We start from the raw sequence: 19,553 nt of genomic DNA, 5'->3' as shown, positions 1-19,553 counted from the left end.
AGAAGGGACTACCACACCCCAAGAGATAGTACTGTCCTTGGGATTACCCCCTCCTATGCAGGGGCAGGCAATGGTGCAGGTGAGACACGGAGCTGTCACCAATTTCTGCATATTGGGTGCTTCAGCACTAACCAAAGCCGGGTCACTTAAGGGAGGAGACACAGATTAGATATTAGAAAAAACTTTTTGACAGTTAGAGTGATCAATGAGTGGAACAGGCTGCCACGAGAAGTGGTACAGAGGCTAGACAGACATCTGTCTGGGATGATTTAGCGAATCATGCTTTGAGCAGGGGGTTGGACCAGATGGCCCAGGAGGTCCCATCCAACTCTGCGATTCTATGACAGCCCAGGCATCTGAGAATCGGGTTCCAGGAAGCAGGTGGAGGCAGACGGAGAAGAAAAAGCGGACACCTGAAGAGGATTACTGAATTACCCTCCTTTATAATTTTTTCCTGACTTTGCACTTTCTGCAAAGCGCTTGAGTGTATTTAAAATTTAAATTCTAAAAAATATCTGGATTCGATTAGTCATCCATACAGTTTAAGATGGTTATTGTTACATTATGGTGGTATCTAAAACAAAAAAAGTTAAAAAATTTGTTGTTGATTCAATGAGTCATCCATACAGTTTTAATGTGCTTTGTGTAAAATTGCAATGGGTTAACATTTTTTTTTTTTAAAACACTTGGCCTGGTACAGTTCACAAAATATTATTGTTCCAAAAATGACTATTGTCATATATACTGTAGAACCTGCTTTGCGCAAAATTTCTATGGTTTGAAATAAAAGCAAAAATTGTTTTGCTACAGGTGAAGAAAGTTGGTTGTTCAAAAATTGACTATTACCATCAAGTTTTGTTTTTTATTTTTTTTACAACAAAGATATTTTGTCACACAGTTTTCTTGTAGTTAACAATATTTTCAATAAAATATGTTTAATTTCTTGTAAACTGTAGAGTTAAAAAATAAATAATGGAGAAAAAAAGGTGGGCCACTTGTAATAAATACTGTAGAACTTGGTTTGTGTGAAATTTCGTTGGTTTGAAATAAAAAAAAAAACAAAATTGACCTGCTACAAGTATAGAAATTTGATTGTTCAAAAATTCACTATTGTCACATATACTCTAGCACTTGGTTTGTGTGAAATTTCATTGCTTTGAAATGAAAGCAAAAATTGGCCTGCTACAGATGTACAAATTTGGTCCCTCGGTACTCGGTCCCCAGTCGCTACTACTTCTCCCATTGTGGCATCACCGCACATGTCCAGGAATATCACCCTTGTCCTTATCGATGCGGTTACTGGTGTAGCACCTGCACAGGGAACTGTTATAGCAGCTACCGGTATACTGGAGCTTACAGACACTAAGAAGAGTTTTGCAGCGGCTGTTAAACAGGGACCTACAGACATTAACCGTTTTTCCCCTAAGCAGCAGTGAGCTACAATTCCCAGGGACCCTTTTTTCAGTCAGATGACACGGCCTGGAAGGATAGAAGGAGAGAGAGTGGATTGGAGGAGGAGGGACTTGGGGGAGGGAGCTGGGCAGAAAGTAAAAGTAAATGTTCAGAGGAGAAGAAGCATGGCAGCTTGCTGTGAGAGATGGAGCAGTGTGGATCTGCATTCCATGGTAATGCGCACGGCAGCGCAAAAAAACGCATGCATTTTTTTTAAAAAACGTGCAAAAAACGCACAAAACCGCATGATGCGTTTTTTATGTGCTTTTGCACTGCGCACGGTGCGCAGCGCAAAAAACGCAAGTGTTAAAGTAGCCTAAGTGCACCAACGGTTCTAATTTGCGTGCCAACATCTGCAGCAACTGGGCCCCAACGTTTGGACTGAGTTAATACAAAAGAGGGGGAACCTGCTACGTTTTATTTGCAGGGTCGGAGTAGAAGTAGACTGTGATGTGTATATGACTTTTATAGAGCACCGTTACTTGTATTGTATGTTATTCCTTTAAACCCACCTCAATTCTGCTGCATAGCACTAAATCTGTTAAGCGGTTTTACTCCTGCTCCCTAAGTGTGTGTACTGAGCTGTGGCAGGGGTTTCCCGAATCAGCCCCTGGCAGAAGATAACTGTCCTTCTGTAGTCCCAGGGAGAGAGCTCTAATCAAGATTCGGGTGGAGGCACAGCGCCCTAGAGAGGTGAGACCCCCCCATAACACCCAGTGTACCATGGTAGCCCTAAAGGGGTGTTACACTGGGATTGTCCACTTAACAACCAACACGTGTACAAGCGCTTGTGGACAGGGACACTACATTTCCCTGACAGCACACTCAGTGAACATTGTGGAAGCCAAGGCTGAGTCCCACCTTGGTACGGTACATGTGCTACCGACGCTGAGGATTGCTGGCTCTATTTCTATCAGGATTTCCTCCTCCTCCTACACCAGTTCCTGCACCCCCTTCCTGCTCAGTTATTGAAAGGAATAACAGACCAGACAAATCTGGGGCTCTCGCCGCTGAACCTCCAGCCAGGTATGGTCATGTGTGATAATTTCCGTAACCTGGTGGCAGCTGTGAAGCTTGGCAAGCTCACACACATACCACATGCTCAACTTGGTAGTTTAGCGGTTTCTGAAAACCTACCCTGATTTGCCAGAGCTTCTGTTCAAGGTACGCCGTGTTAGTGCCCATTTACGCAAAACAGCGGCAGAGCATGCAAATACCAGCTCACTGACTGGTGTGCAATGTAACCATGCACTGGAACTCCACATTGCACATGCTGGCAAGGCTTTGTGAGCAGCAGAGGCCAGTTGTGAAATACCAGCTCCAACAAGCCCATCGGTATTCTGGTAAGCCTCTGCACATAACAACTGAAGAGTGGGCATGGACATCTGACATTTGTGCAGTTCTCTAAGACTTTGATGACTAAAGCAAAGCTGGTAAGAGGCAATGACGCCATCATCAGTACAACAATCCCGTTTTTGTGCCTACTAAAACAGTCGCTGCCGACAGTGAAACATGAAGCTTTGCATGCGTACCAGGTTGTGACGGAGGAAGACATGAGACAAGGAGATTCTACCCAGCCTAGCCTCATCTCATGTGCTCAGCGTGAATTGGGTAACAATGAGAAGGTGGAGGCTGAGGAAAAGGAGGAGGAACAGAAGCTGGATGATAGCACAAAAGAGGCTTGTACCAACAAATGCTTCCTCCTGTCTTTCCAACATGGATGGGCTGAGAAGGGGAATGAGGAGAAAGAGATTGAGGAGGAGGAGAAGATGGAGAGTAGTCATCATGATGGAGACATGGAAGTGTTGGCTGTAGGGACCTTGGCCCATATGGCAGTCTATGTACCACTGTTTTTCTCATGACCATCGCGTTGCAATCGTCTTGCACAAAAAAAAAAAAAAAAGAGTGTGCTGGTTGTTCACCCTGCTAGATCCATGCTACAAGGAGAACTTTGCATCTCTTCTTTCTGATGGGGAGATGTCTTCTGAAATGATGCTATACCAGTAGACCATTGTGGAAAATTTGTTGAAAATATTCCCATGAGACAACACTAGCAATATAGGGGAAAGCTTCCTTGCACATCCAAGGAAGAGAGGTGAGGGAATCTCTCAGTGGCAGGGGTACACTGTCAAAGGCTTAGGCCTATTTCATGACACCCTCCCAGTGTCCATGCCAAGATGACTGGGTATTTTTTACAAGGGGGGGGAGTTATTAAAGATGGTCAAACAATACCCGGCCGACAAAACCAGCATGCTCCCTAATTCCTCTACAACCTTCAGCTATTTTGTACAGAATGTGTATGAGGCTCTCGCTCTCCTTTATGTCTAATACAGGGTATTTCAGAATCCCTAATTTTTGGCAGTTCTTGCTTCCTTCTTAAATTACACTGAAATTTCCAATTTTTTAATAAAATATTCAATTTTAGTTTATCTAAATTATATTTATTTTAAATACTTTTTAAATTTAGCCTTATAAACAAGTCATTATACAGGAAAACATGTTTAACTTTTTTTTTCTGTAATCTCCAATTTCTTGTTGATATTTAATGTTTTTTTGTCAGTCCTTAAAGTGGAATAAAAGTATGACAACATTGTCCTCGACAGTGATCAGGGAGTCGGAGATGCTTCCAGGGGTCTTCCCATGCTGTTCTCCTTCCATTCAGCATTTTTTCCTTTTCAACATTTTCACTGCCCCCGAGACCTCCTTGTAGGTTCTGCCAGAAAAATGCTCGGATTTCCCATTGATTCCCATTATGCTCATTACACGAAACGACCACCCGAGCAATTAGAAATTGCTCAGTTCGAGTAACAAGTATCCAAGCTAGAGTTGAGCGATACCGTCCGATACTTCAAAGTATCGGATCGGAATGGATCGGCCGATCTTTAAAAAAAAGTATCGGTATCGCCGATTCCGATACCGGAATTCCCATTCAAGTCTATGGGACTTCCGGTATCGGAATAAGAAAAACCCTGTTTTTGCCTTGTACAGCCTCTCTGGGGTCTGTACGGGCCTTTCGGGGGGCTGTGCCGGCCTGCCAGGGGGTCTGTGCAGGCTCCGGTGGTCTGTGCCGGCCTGCCGGGGGGCTGTGCCAGCCTGCCAGTGGTCTATGCAGGCTCCGGTGGGCTGTGCCGGCCTGCCGGGGGGCTGTGCCGGCCTGCCGGGGGGCTGTGCAGGCTCCGGTGGGCTGTGCCGGCCTGCCGGGGGGCTGTGCCGGCCTGCCGGTGGTCTGTGCAGGCTCCGGGGGGCTGTGCCGGCCTGCCGGGGGGCTGTGCCGGCCTGCCGGGGGTCTGTGCAGGCATCGTCCGATGGGACTACAAGTCCCATTGGGCGATGCCTGCTACCATGACAGTGATTGACACATTAGCCAATGATGGGACAGTAGTAGTCCCATCATCCGGCTAATGTGTTGAATGTAAAAAAAAAAAAAAAAAAAAAAATTACATGCTACATACATGCTACATACATACAACATGCATACTACATACATGCTACATTCATACTACATACTACATACATGCTACATTCATACTACATAAATACTACATGCAACATACATACTACATATATACTACATACATACTACATGCATGCTACATACATACTGCATGCTACATACATACTACATGCTACATACATACCACATATATACTACATACATACATACTACATGCATGCTACATACATACCACATACATACTACATACATACTACATACATACTACATGCATGCTACATGCTACATACATAACACATATATACTACATGCATGCTACATACATACTGCATGCTACATGCATGCTACATACATACTACATACATACTACATGCTACATACATACCACATATATACTACATACATACAATACATTCATACAATACATACATAGACATACAGTACATATAACATAGAGTAACATACTTACCAATACTTGTCACATTGTTCCCCGAAGCCATTGTCTTTTCCGGAATAAATATTAACATAACAAACCACAAAAATACTCACCCACGATCCGAAGCAGTCCACGAGTGTGTCCCACGACGATCTTGGGTAGAGAACTGCAGCATCAGCTGATGCTGCCGTTCTCTATGGGCTGTAGGAATCCAATGACGGAAGGTAGGTATCCTTCCGCACTGTATTCCTCCGCCACTTAAAAAAAAAAAAGTCCCTAGTCTCACTTTATGCCATTGCTGTGTGGGAATTTCCCACGCAGCAATGGCATAAAGTGAGACTAGGGACTTTTTTTTTTTTTTTTAAGTGGCGGAGGAATACAGTGCGGAAGGATACCTACCTTCCGTCATTGGATTCCTGCAGCCCGTAGAGAACGGCAGCATCATCTGATGCTGCAGTTCTCTACCCAAGATCGTCGTGGGACACACTCGTGGACTGCTTCGGATCGTGGGTGAGTATTTTTGTGGTTTGTTATGTTAATATTTATTCCGGAAAAGACAATGGCTTCGGGGAACAATGTGACAAGTATTGGTAAGTATGTTACTCTGTTATATGTACTGTATGTCTATGTATGTATTGTATGAATGTATTGTATGTATGTAGTATATATGTGGTATGTATGTAGCATGTAGTATGTATGTAGTATGTATGTAGCATGCATGTAGCATGCAGTATGTATGTAGCATGCATGTAGTATATATGTAGTATGTATGTAGCATGCATGTAGTATATATGTAGTATGCATGTAGCATGTATGTAGTATGTATGGAGTATGTATGTAGCATGTATGTAGTATATATGTGGTATGTATGTAGCATGTAGTATGTATGTAGTATGTATGTAGTATGCATGTAGCATGCAGTATGTATGTAGCATGCATGTAGTATATATGTAGTATGTATGTAGCATGTATGTAGTATATATGTAGTATGTATGTAGCATGTATGTAGTATGTATGTAGCATGCATGTAGTATGTATGTAGTATGTATGTAGTATGTATGTAGCATGCAGTATGTAGCATGTATGTAGTATGTATGTAGTATATATGTAGTATGTATGTAGCATGTAGTATGTATGTAGCATGTAGTATGTATGTAGCATGCATGTAGTATATATGTAGTATGTATGTAGCATGTAGTATGTATGTAGCATGCATGTAGTATATATGTAGTATGTATGTAGCATGCAGTATGTAGCATGTATGTAGTATGTATGTAGTATATATGTAGTATGTATGTAGCATGTATGTAGCATGTAGTATGTATGTAGCATGTAGTATGTATGTAGCATGTAGTATGTATGTAGCATGTAGTATGTATGTAGCATGCATGTAGTATATATGTAGTATGTATGTAGCATGTAGTATGTATGTAGCATGCATGTAGTATATATGTAGTATGCATGTAGTATGTATGTAGCATGCAGTATGTATGTAGCATGCATGTAGTATGTATGTAGTATTTTTTTTTTTTTTTTTTTTTTTAACATTTAACACATTAGCCGGATGATGGGACTACTACTGTCCCATCATTGGCTAATGTGTCAATCACTGTCATGGTAGCAGGCATCGCCAGATGGGACTTGTAGTCCCATCGGACGATGCTTGCACAGACCCCCGGACATCAGCACAGCCCCCCGGCAGGCCGGCACAGCCCCCCGGCAGGCCGGTACAGACCACCGGCAGGCCGGCACAGCCCCCCGGCAGGCCGGTACAGACCCCCACAGGGTGCACAGACCACCGGCAGGCCGGCACAGCCCCCCCGGCAGGCCGGTACAGACCCCCACAGGGTGCACAGACCACCGGCAGGCCGGCACAGCCCCCCGGCAGGCCGGTACAGACCCCGGGCAGTCCACACAGCCCCCGGCAGGCCGGCAGAGACCCCCGGAAGGCCCGAAATGACGGCGCATCATGATGCGCACACACCGCGCATCATGACGACGTCAGGCTGTCAATCAACTTTGAACTTCCGATTCCGATGCCGAATTCCGATATTGAAAAAATATCGGAAGTCGGTATCGGAATTCCGATACAGCAAGTATCGGCTGATACCCGATACTTGCGGTATCGGAATGCTCAACACTAATCCAAGCATTTTAGTGCTCGCTCATCTTTACTGGCGATCATTGGAGCAATGAAATGGAGTGTTAGAAGAATTAGAGGTGAGTAATGGCTATTTTTCTTGCACAAAAGGCAACGTTGTAAAAATCCTTGACAATACCTTAAATGATAAACCTAAAGGAAAAATATAAACAAATAGGGGCCCACCTGAATTTTATACTGGTCCATGCTCGATGGTCGATTATGATGGTCGATTATGATGGTCGATGGACCTATTGTCACTACGAAGCAGGAAAGGACCAGGTAAGGCTGATATCCATAGTACCTGCCTGGTCTCTATGGCATGTACACCTTCAGACATAACAGTTTTAGTGGTTTATCTTTACATATTCTTTTCCAGTATTCCATAACTTCTACATCTTTAGATGTAATTTCTGTACTGAACATTAGCAGAAACACTAATTCTAAAAACAACTTTCCAAGTCTCTCAGTCCCTAGCCTTGACTTTGGCTACATAACCTGTAAAAGAAGTTGAAAGAAATGTGTATGAAGACATTACAGTCTGCTTTGGCTCAAATTGAGAACCAACACTTTTGGACTTTGTAATTGACTAAGTGAATGCATTCCAGAATAAACAAGCAGACACATTATTAACAGAAATGCAGGATCTCTAAGAACATCATTGTTATCCTGGGATTCAAGCGAATGAGATGGTTCCAAATTTATTGTGTTTCATTTCCTACTAGCCACTTATCCAGAAAGAAATCGATTATGCCACCAGTATGGCCAGAACTCCATTCATCGGCGTGTCTTTTATGCACAAGTATGATGGAAGAATAGCCATTTGCTGATTCTATACTGTAGTATTCAGACAGTTGTTTAAGAGCATATAGCCCCAAATAATCACATAGCTGAAGAGGAACGGTTCAGGCGATTTTAAAAATGTCAAGATGCAATCTTCTGAATGACTTTGCTTTGTTGTAAGTTCCATCAGAGCAGTTGTTTTTTTCTCTTTGTCTGAAGCTCATGGCCATATACTGTCACCTGCACTTAGATTCATTCTAGCATAAAAATCTGAAGGAACTGTAACCGAAATATTATCAGCGTGATTTTAGATTGCATCTAACTCTTAAAACCTACACTTCTAACTACGATCAGAGAAATTGAGTCATTTTCAAATTAATCACTGATTTAAAAATGTTTTTTCAGCTCATTATAAAATATTTAATTAATATAATCATTGATATAATGATACAGTGTCTTTGCTATAAAACTTGTTTTAGATTCTGGGTTACCTTGGTCATTGTGCTATAAGATGAAAGGAAGAGAAAGTCCTTAACTGAAAGACAGTGACGTCCAGTTACAGTTAAAATCAAAATTATTCAACTGGCATTACAAATTTGGTTTAATAGCAAAAATGACTATTTCTGCTGTTTCATAAACCAATGAAGCAAGAAAAATTTAAATAGCTCAACTTGGAGAGATTTCTCCAAATTTAGCAGAAAATGCAATTTTTACTAATTACAACATTCTCAGAATAATTTAACCCATTTCTAAAAAGTGTCTTTAGTACTTAGTCACCAAGTGGCTGTTATGTTCTGCAGCAAACACGATGCATAGCCAGACAGCACCTTCTGACAGTGTTCCTGAGGAATCTTAAAGTACTGTCACACTTAGCGATGCACCAGTGATCCCATCCCGACCAGCGATATGACGCGGTCAGGATCGCTGGTGCATCGCTAAGTGGTCGCTAGTGAGCTGCCATACAGGCAGATCTCACCAGCGACATAGCAGCGGTCGGGTGTCGTTACTTACCTGACAGACGAGGCGATCCTGATGCCCTCCCGCCCGCTTCCACGCGTTGCTCGTCGGCGCCACAGGAAGCCCAGCAGGAAGCTGACGAGAAACGGTCCAGGACGTTCTCGCGCGATCAGCGATAACCAGCGGGGGAGTCGGTCGGAGGTAAGTATCAGACATAGCGATATCGCTAGCAATATCGCTGCTACGTCACAAAAACCAGTGACGTTACAGCGATATTGCTAGCGATATCACTTAGTGTGATAGGCCCTTTAGCCCATTCCTCTTGGGCAATGGCTTCCAGCTAACTAGTATTGTCAGATTTGTGTGAAGTAATGGCCTTCTTCAAATACCACCTAGGATTTTCTGTGGGGTTAAAGTCAGGGAACAGTGACATTCTCTCCACAGTCTTCCAGGACTTCTGAAAACAAGCCTTGGTGGACTTAGAGCTATGCTTTGGATCATTTTCCTGCTGGAAAGTCCAATGATGACCTAGCTTCAGCTTCCTCACAGAAGGTACAACATTTTCTCCTAGGTTTTCCCGACACTTGAATTTGATTTATCTTGCCCACCACACGCTGCAGATATCCAGTGCCAGTTGAACCAAAGCAGCGTGAGAGCATCACCGAACTTCGACCGTGCTTCACTCTAGGCAGAAGGTTCTTTTTGGTATATGCATTATTTTTCTTCCTGCAAACAAAACGCTGATCCAAAGGCACAATAAGCTCTAGTTTTGCTTAATGACTCCACAAAACAGAATCCCAAAACTTGTGTGGCTTATGTATATGGTTTTCAGCATTTCGGAGCCATCTCTTCTGGTGCTTTTGGGTAAGTTATGTTTTGAAGTTAAAGTATATAGGCCTTCATCGTCTCATTCTGCAAACTGAAAATGAATTGTCTGCTGCCACCAATCTTGCTGCAGGTCTTTTGCAGTCATTTGATGGTTTTTGACCATCCACCTCATCAGGAGTCTGGTGGGAATCGATGATGACTTCTTTTAACTTCGAACTTGCAAACTTTGTTTCCACTCCATGGCCCACTTATTTTGGATATTGGACGGCAGCTTGGAAACTATTGGGGTTACCCCATGAGCAGTGTCCAGGTAGCTGAGGCCAGGAAGGTACGGGTCTGCTTTGGCCAGCTGAAGCTCTAACAGGAGGTCGCTGAGCTCTTGGAACCTTGTACTGTCCTTACTAGATACCTTTGGAAAATCCTCTAGTTGCTTGAACAGGGCCTTTTCTATGGCCTCAGGACTGCCATAGCTTCTTTCTAGCCTTTTCCATGCAGCAGTGAGACCCGCAATGGGATTACTGATGTAGATGGATTTAAGTCTCTTGACCCGATCCGTGGATTGTGGCCCAAGCCACCTGATTAGCAGGTCTAGCTCTTCAACAGCGGTGATGCCAAGGTCATCGATTGTGGTTTTAAAGGTACACTTCCAACCCCTGTAATTCTCAGGTTTATCGTCAAACTTTGTAAGACCGGTCTTAGTTAGATCACGCTGAATCATGTACCTTGCAAGGCCAGTCATATCAGCATCCTCCGATTTTGGAAGGACCGATGCTGGCTGGATAGCATTGTTCCTACAGTCTGTGCTTTGACCTGGGAATGCAGGTACATATGGGGCAGCGTAGGCGTTCAGTCCAATAACTGGCTTAATGAGCTTAGTTTCTGCCACACATGGGACTGGAATTGTGTGACTGACCAGCGTGTGACTTGCCTGCATATTGGCCTGCACGTATGTTTCTGTGTATAAGATTTGGTGAGGTGCAGGTTTCCGATACATTTCGGTGCACAGAGGAGGATCAGGATGCAAGGTTGGCAGCATATTGTACTGACCTTGGGTGCAGGATGCGGGTAAACATTCTGTGTCCTGTTGTCTAAAGGGAGCATCTGTGCGGTCAGGAAGAATTCCAGGAGCAGGGGTAGCGCTGTATTGGCTTTGTACATAGTCTCTAGTATGCTTAAGAGGGTTTCAGTATAAAAATCACTTAAACTGATGTTGTCTCTTTGGCTCCCACTGATGGCTTGTTCCAGGACCTTTAACTTCGCCATGGCTGTGGCATGCTCGCGTTCCTTCTCTAGGACCTCTATTTCTGCCCTATTTTTTGCCTTTCTGTATACTGCTTCGGCTGCCTCCATTTCCATCTCAGTTTTCTTTAGAGCGAAGGCAGCTCGTATTTTCGTGGCCTCAGCTTCTGCACATGCTTTTACGAGCTGTTCGCTTAGGGTTGAGGATTTTGAAGAGTGTGACTTAGATGATCGCTTTGAATGTCTGGCTGAGCCAGAAATGCTAGATGACATCTCGACTATTAGCGTGAATCTTGCCTGTGTCTTGGCTTTTATATCGCACACCATGCTGTCTCTCTGAGTTTAGTTGTTGGAAAGCTTCCAGCTCTTTGCAGGTAACTGATGGATTAAGTCTCTGAAACACTGATATATATGTGGCGCCCCCAGGAGTATGGTCGCCACATTGGCTTTGCCTTCCACCAGGGGAGGGTAATGCCAGGCTTGGAGGTAATGATGGGTATCTCTCGCAGTCAATCCATACATGCAACACAGTTCCACTCCAGGCCAGCAGGGGGAACTCTGAACCAGGATTAAGGGGAGGGGTGCCCTCTGAGGGCCAAAAGGAAGGAGTGGGTAGTCTGCGGAGGGTGAAGTGTGCAGACGTGTAGAGAGAAGCTGGAGGTTGAGCTGCGGAGGGCGAGCTCCCTCAGTTGAGAGCACACGAACTGGAACCGGGTCTCCACGGCTGTACGGATACTAAAGGGTCCTACAGCAGATACCAGAGGAGTAGGAGGCTGTAAATGCCCTACTCCCATCTAAGACTTGAGGCACAACAGCAGCTTGGATAGAGAGCCAGGACTCAGAGAAGGGAGTCCCCGAGAGAGGCTACAGCTGTCTGCCGTGCAAGTACGGTTCTTGTGAACATCTGACAGGAGGAACTTCAGAGTAACTGAAGTGCTTCATTCAAACAAGCGTAAGGAAGGAGACTGCACAGCCCGTCTGCTGAGAGAGAATCCCTGAGTTGCTTCCAGGCTAGCCTGCTCCGTTACGATCTGTAATCAGTACCCTGGACTGCAGTTATCAAGTAAAGGTACAGAAATTGAACCCCGCTGTGTCTTGTCTGCTTCCTACCTTTCTGGCACTGCTACATCCCCGTGCCAACCACATCTACACTGCCCTGGGACTATAGCTTCGGGAGCTATTACATCTTTGCTGCACCATACCATCAGTCCCAGCGGATCTGTCTGCAGCGTCGGCTTAACATCTCCCTTGCCGAGCACCACAGGTGGCGTCCCGAACTATTCCATTCCATTAACTACATTTCCCCATTACTTGGGCACCCAGGGCCACGGACCGGGTCACCGCTACTGCTGTGACACATCCCACTGACACCGGCCCGTACCGAATACCCCACAGCCCTGGGAGGGCGACCCAATTTGGAGTCACAAACAGTGTTACGGAGCCCGGTATCCCCGGGTCCTGTGTGCCATAGACCGTGTTTGTGCAAAAAGACTGTGTGTGAAATTGGCGCCAGCTACCGCCATTGCCGTGCTGCTTGGCGCGCGTGGGAAGAAAGAGGCAGGCCTTCGTGGGCGGAGCCTGCCGCAGAGCGGGAAGAGAGGACAGCGCGCGAGAGGAGGAGGAGCTGAGGCCTACAGCCCGGAGCGTCGGGCCTGTGAAGCGGTCGCCAGTGAGCTCACACAACCCCCGGCACTGGCTAACGTTAACTAGGGGGGGAGAAGATGTCCGCGCCAAACGGCGATGCAGCGGCAGGTGCCGCTGCTAACCCCGCGGTACCGCCAGGAGGAGCGCCCGCCGCAGCGGTCCCCATAATGCCGCTATACATGCCCTACATCCCGGGAGCGGCCTGGCTACAGCAGTACTCGGGTGAGTCGCATACCCTGTGTGAATTTAAAGAGATACTGTGCAGTTTGTTTAAAGTATACCCTCTGTCTGAAAGCCAGAAAGTGAATATCCTGATTGGACAGCTAACGGGTGCAGCACAGAGAGAGGTGAATGCCTGGCAGGACACTGATAAAGAGACTGTTGCAAAGATCCTGGCCAAGCTGAGAAGCACCTTTGACACCCGCCCTGCAGCTGAAATCAAGATGAGGTTCTTTGGCTGTAAACAGAAGGCGCTGGACAGTATCAGGGATTATGCTCTCAACCTGCAGGAGGTGCTGCGAGCAGTTAAGCAAGTTGATCCTGACAGTGTAAGTAAGAAGATAAACTGTTAAAGGAGCAGTTCATTGAAGGACTCCTATCTAGTACCCACAGAGGACAGTTGCGTATTATAACCCTGCAAAACCCTGATCTGAACGTTGCTGATTTTAAGGACATGGCTATTCGGGTACTGCAGGAGTCCACTGACAGCCGTCCAGCGCCCCCTAGGCGCCTAGCGATCACCTACCATCTGGAAGCAACATCTTTTCCTTCCATCCCTCTGGAGGCTGATGCACAGACTCTGGATAAAGATCCAACTGAGGAGCTACGTCTTCAAGTCCAGGAGCTGACAAAAGGGATGCCTGCACTTACCAAAACCGTGCAGTCCCTACAAGTGTCCTCCAAAGAAAAGATCCAGCTTGCTTCCAGTCCAGAGGATGTCCCATGGCTCCGGAGGAGGAGAACCCCGCCACTTCGAGGAAGGAACAACGATCGCTATGACCAGGACGGACATCCCATCTGTTGTCGCTGCTACAAGGCAGGTCATCTTGCCAGGTACTGTCCTTTAAACAAGCAACCCCTGGGGCAAAGGGCCAACCCCCAGGAGTAGGATCCCCAGGCCCAAAGAACTGGAGAGCCAAGTATGTGGGAGGGAGACCAATCCTTCCTGTGGTGATTGACGGCATCCCCATGAACGCTTTGCTGGACACTGGCTCCCAGGTGACCACGATGCCGTACATTCTGTACAAGAGATATTGGGCTGATTCAGAGCTTACCCGTGGCCCAACTGATGTACTGACAGTAGTTGCTAGTAATGGTCAGTCTTTACCGCAGATAGGATGTAAAGAAATTACTGTCAAAGCGGGGCGGGTAGAGCTAAAGTCTCAAGGGTTAATAGTTGTTGATATTGACCGACGTGAATGTAATCCCATGATGACTCTTGGTACAAATGTAATTGAAAACTGTCTGTCCGAGGTTATTGTCTTGTTGCAACAGGTGGCTGAGACTGCTGGTTCCGGAGAACAACGAGTCCTGCAGAAGGAGATCCGAGCCCTGATGCAAAGGCAACAGGTAGAACTCTCTGGCGGAGAGATTGGTAGCGTCAGAGTGAGTGATGCTTTTCCCATTGCAATACCCCCCAGATGTGAAATGTTGGTTTGGTGTAGGGCAGCTATAGGTCTTAGAGGGAGAGATTACCAGGCGGTGGTAGAACCAGTATACTCCGAGAGCAGGCCTACTGTGCTGACAGCCAGAGGGGTGGTTGATGTATGAAAGGGGAGAGTACCTGTACGCCTTTTGAATTGTGGGGAAGAGGAAGCCACAATACCTCGGTACGCCACAGTTGCTAAGCTGCTCACCGTTAATAACTCTTTGCAGGCAGCAGAACCCTTGGCCTCATCCAATCAGGTGGAGGACAATGGCTCTGTGAAGCAGCCAGATGAGTGGTGTCAGCAACTGCAGGTGGGAACTGACTCTACACCCTCATACCAGAAAAATGGGGTTTACAGAGTGACACAAGAGTATGAGCAGGTATTCAGCAAACACCCACTAGATTTTGGGCAGGCAAAAGGGGTTCACCATCATATCCTCACGGGAGACCATCCACCCATAAAGGAGAGGTACAGACCTATACCCCCAACACAATACCAGTGTGCTAAGAGTATGTTGAGGGAGATGAAGGAGGCAGGGGTCATCAGAGACAGTTGTAGCCCCTGGGCAGCTCCAATAGTGTTTGTAAAGAAAAAGGATGGTACCATGAGAATGTGTGTTGATTACAGGAAAATTAACAGCATTACACATAAAGATGCCTACCCATTGCCTAGAATTGAGGAATCATTGGCTGCACTTAAAACTGCTAATTACTTTTCCACCTTTGATCTCACTAGTGGGTATTGGCAGGTTCCCGTGGCAGAGGCAGATAAGGAGAAATCTGCATTTACCACTCCAATGGGTCTCTGTGAGTTCAATTACAGTGGGGAAAAAAAGTATTTAGTCAGTCAGCAATAGTGCAAGTTCCACCACTTAAAAAGATGAGAGGCGTCTGTAATTTACATCATAGGTAGACCTCAACTATGGGAGACAAACTGAGAAAAAAAAATCCAGAAAATCACATTGTCTGGTTTTTTTTCATTTTATTTGCATATTATGGTGGAAAATAAGTATTTGGTCAGAAACAAGCAATCAAGATTTCTGGCTCTCACAGACCTGTAACTACTTCTTTAAGAGTCTCCTCTTTCCTCCACTCATTACCTGTAGTAATGGCACCTGTTTAAACTTGTTATCAGTATAAAAAGACACCTGTGCACACCCTCAAACAGTCTGACTCCAAACTCCACTATGATGAAGACCAAAGAGCTGTCAAAGGACACCAGAAACAAAATTGTAGCCCTGCACCAGGCTGGGAAGACTGAATCTGCAATAGCCAACCAGCTTGGAGTGAAGAAATCAACTGTGGGAGCAATAATTAGAAAATGGAAGACATACAAGACTACTGATAATCTCCCTCGATCTGGTGCTCCACGCAAAATCCCACCCCGTGGGATCAGAATGATCACAAGAACGGTGAGCAAAAATCCCAGAACCACGTGGGGGGACCTAGTGAATGAACTGCAGAGAGCTGGGACCAATGTAACAAGGCCTACCATAAGTAACACACTACGCCACCATGGACTCAGATCCTGCAGTGCCAGACGTGTCCCACTGCTTAAGCCTGTACATGTCCGGGCCCGTCTGAAGTTTGCTAGAGAGCATTTGGATGATCCAGAGGAGTTTTGGGAGAATGTCCTATGGTCTGATGAAACCAAACTGGAACTGTTTGGTAGAAACACAACTTGTCGTGTTTGGAGGAAAAAGAATACTGAGTTGCATCCATCAAACACCATACCTACTGTAAAGCATGGTGGTGGAAACATCATGCTTTGGGGCTGTTTCTCTGCAAAGGGGCCAGGATGACTGATCCGGGTACATGAAAGAATGAATGGGGCCATGTATCGTGAGATTTTGAGTGCAAACCTCCTTCCATCAGCAAGGGCATTGAAGATGAAACGTGGCTGGGTCTTTCAACATGACAATGATCCAAAGCACACCGCCAGGGCAACGAAGAAGTGGCTTCGTAAGAAGCATTTCAAAGGTCCTGGAGTGGCCTAGCCAGTCTCCAGATCTCAACCCTATAGAAAACCTTTGGAGGGAGTTTAAAGTCCGTGTTGCCAAGCGAAAAGCCAAAAACATCACTGCTCTAGAGGAGATCTGCATGGAGGAATGGGCCAACATACCAACAACAGTGTGTGCCAACCTTGTGAAGACTTACAGAAAACGTTTGACCTCTGTCATTGCCAACAAAGGATATATCACAAAGTATTGAGATGAAGTTTTGTTTCTGACCAAATACTTATTTTCCACCACAATATGCAAATAAAATGAAAAAAAAAACAGACAATGTGATTTTCTGGATTTTTTTTTCTCAGTTTGTCTCCCATAGTTGAGGTCTACCTATGATGTAAATTACAGACGCCTCTCATCTTTTTAAGTGGTGGAACTTGCACTATTGCTGACTGACTAAAGACTTTTTTTCCCCACTGTATATGCCATTTGGGCTCTGCACTGCTCCAGGAACATTTCAACGGCTGATGGAGTGATGCCTGGGACACATGAACTTTGAGATGGTCCTGTTGTACCTGGATGATGTCAGGGTTTTCTCCAAAACCTATGAAGATCATCTGGAGCACCTGGCTGAAGTGTTTGAAGCTTTATCCAATTTTGGTCTGAAGGTGAAGCCCTCCAAGTGCCACCTCCTGAAGCCCAAGGTGCAGTACCTCGGTCATGTGGTCAGTGCAGAAGGTGTGGCACCAGATCCTGATAAGGTCACAGTCATCCGGGAGTGGCTGAAGCCCAGCAACCTTCATGAAGTATGCCAATTCCTTGGACTGGTAGGTTACTACCGAAGATTCATCAAGGGCTTCGCTGAAATAGCCACCCCTATGCAAAATCTCCTGGTGGGGCAGTCCAAGAAGACCAAAAAGAAAAATTCCACCTTTGAATGGACTGAAGAGTTGGAAAGGTCCTTCACCAGATTGAAGATGGCTCTGACAGGAGACGAAGTTCTGGCCTGCCCAGATAATGACAAACCCTTTGTGCTGTACACAGATGCCAGCAACGTGGGACTAGGAGCAATACTGTCGCAGGTACAGAACGGGAAAGAAAGAGTGATCTCCTATGCCAGCAGGAAGCTGCGTCCCACCGAAAGGAACCCTGATAATTACAGTTCTTTCAAGCTGGAGTTCCTTGCCATAGTCTGGGCTGTCACTGAAAGGTTCAAACATTACCTAGCCTCTGCCAAGTTCACTATATTCATGGACAACAATCCGTTGACGCATTTGGACACTGCAAAACTAGGTGCACTGGAATAGCGATGGATGGCTCGGCTATCGAACTAAGTTTACCATCAAGTACCGGGCAGGGCACAAGAATGCCAATGCTGATGCGCTGTCCAGAATGCCTAACCTACCAGATGCAGGAGAAGACCCTGAGGTTCTTGAAGAGATAGAGCTACCTCCCTTCCACCGGCCACTTGCGGCCCAGCGTGCTCAAGGAGTGAGAAACAGACGGTCTGGCTTGAAGGAGGTCACCCTGAATCTATTGCCCCATCATGACTGGGCAGAAACGCAAGATAGTGACCCTGCAGTCCGCCTGGTGAAGGAGCTGCTGACATGAGCTGACTCACGTCCAGAGTCGGATGCTCCAGAAGAAACTCAGCAGTTGTGGAAGGAGAGAGGCCGGCTGTTCATTTATGAAGGGAAGCTGTGTCGGAGGAGTATCAATGCCCGCACACATGAGCTGGTTTGGCAGGTGATAGTCCCAAAGAGAGGCATCAATGGTCCTGGAAGCATACCACAATGGAGCTGGACACTTCGGATGGAAGAAGTTGGAAGTATTGCTCCGAGAGAGGTTCTACTGGGCTGGTATGAGGAGTGTGGACAATGTAACCTGCACAGAAAGGATCGAGACAGTCAGAGAGCTCCTCTACAGCCAATCATCACCAAGCAGTCCCTCGAGTTGGTAGCTCTGGACCATGTGAAGCTGGTTCCAAGCCGGTCGGGCTACATCTATGCACTTACCATTAATAATAATAATAATAATAATAATCTTTATTTATATAGTGCCAACATATTCCGCAGCGCTTTACAGTTGAACAGTTTCAAACACAACAGTCATAAGTAATAACGTTAACAATACAATAATTAATGCGAAATAAGACGACCCTGCTCATGAGAGCTTACAATCTACAATGAGGTGGGGGCGATACAAAGCACAGGTTTGTATTTACAATGATGTATTTACAATGATGGTCCAGCCATCTTCAGGGGATGGGGGATAGATGGAGATAGTGAATGGGCGACACACACACAAGCATAAAATGACTTTAATTACTGAATGTGATAGGCCGCTCCTAACAAATGTGTTTTGAGCGAGCGCCTAAAACTATGCAAATTGTGGATGGTCCTAATATCTTGGGGTAGAGCATTCCAGAGGATTGGCGCAGCACGGGAGAAGTCTTGGAGTCGGGAGTGGGAGGCACGGATTAGGGCAGAGGTTAGTCGAAAGTCATTTGCAGAGCGCAGTGGTCGGTTAGGCCGATAGACAGAAATGAGGGAGGAGATGTAAGGGGGTGCCGCACTGTGGATAGCTTTGTAGGTGAGAACAAGTACTTTGAATTGTATCCTGTAATGAATGGGCAGCCAGTGTAACGACTGGCGAAGAGCGGACGCGTCCGAGAAACGATTAGCCAGATGGACAACCCTGGCTGCTGCATTAAGGATGGACTGGAGAGGGGAGAGTCGAGTGAGGGGGAGACCAATTAATAGAGCGTTACAGTAGTCCAGGCGGGAGTGGATCAGGGCGACAGTGAGGGTTTTTGTTGTTTCCATGGTGAGAAAAGGGCGGATTCTAGAGATGTTCTTTAGGTGTAAACGGCACGAGCGGGCAAGAGATTGTATATGGGAGGTGAAGGAGAGATCGGAGTCAAACATAACGCCCAGACAGCGCGCCTGCTGTCGGGGTGTTATTATGGTGCCACCCACGGAGAGGGAAATGTCAGATTTAGGGAGGTTAGTAGATGGCGGGAG

The 19,553-nt window shown here is 45.9% G+C and overlaps 1 pseudogene; it reads left to right on the top strand.

Annotated features, from left to right (window-relative positions):
• The first annotated feature begins 2,867 nt into the window (after nucleotides 1–2,867).
• The window catches only part of LOC141051228 (uncharacterized), a 95,009-nt pseudogene continuing 78,323 nt past the window's right edge, over nucleotides 2,868–19,553 (top strand).

The sequence above is a fragment of the Dendrobates tinctorius genome, unplaced genomic scaffold (assembly GCF_039654945.1).
Source record: "Dendrobates tinctorius isolate UK_male_01 unplaced genomic scaffold, ASM3965494v1 ptg000156l, whole genome shotgun sequence".
NCBI classification, from domain to species: Eukaryota; Metazoa; Chordata; class Amphibia; order Anura; family Dendrobatidae; genus Dendrobates; species Dendrobates tinctorius.
This window is presented reverse-complemented; position numbering and strand designations above follow the sequence as displayed.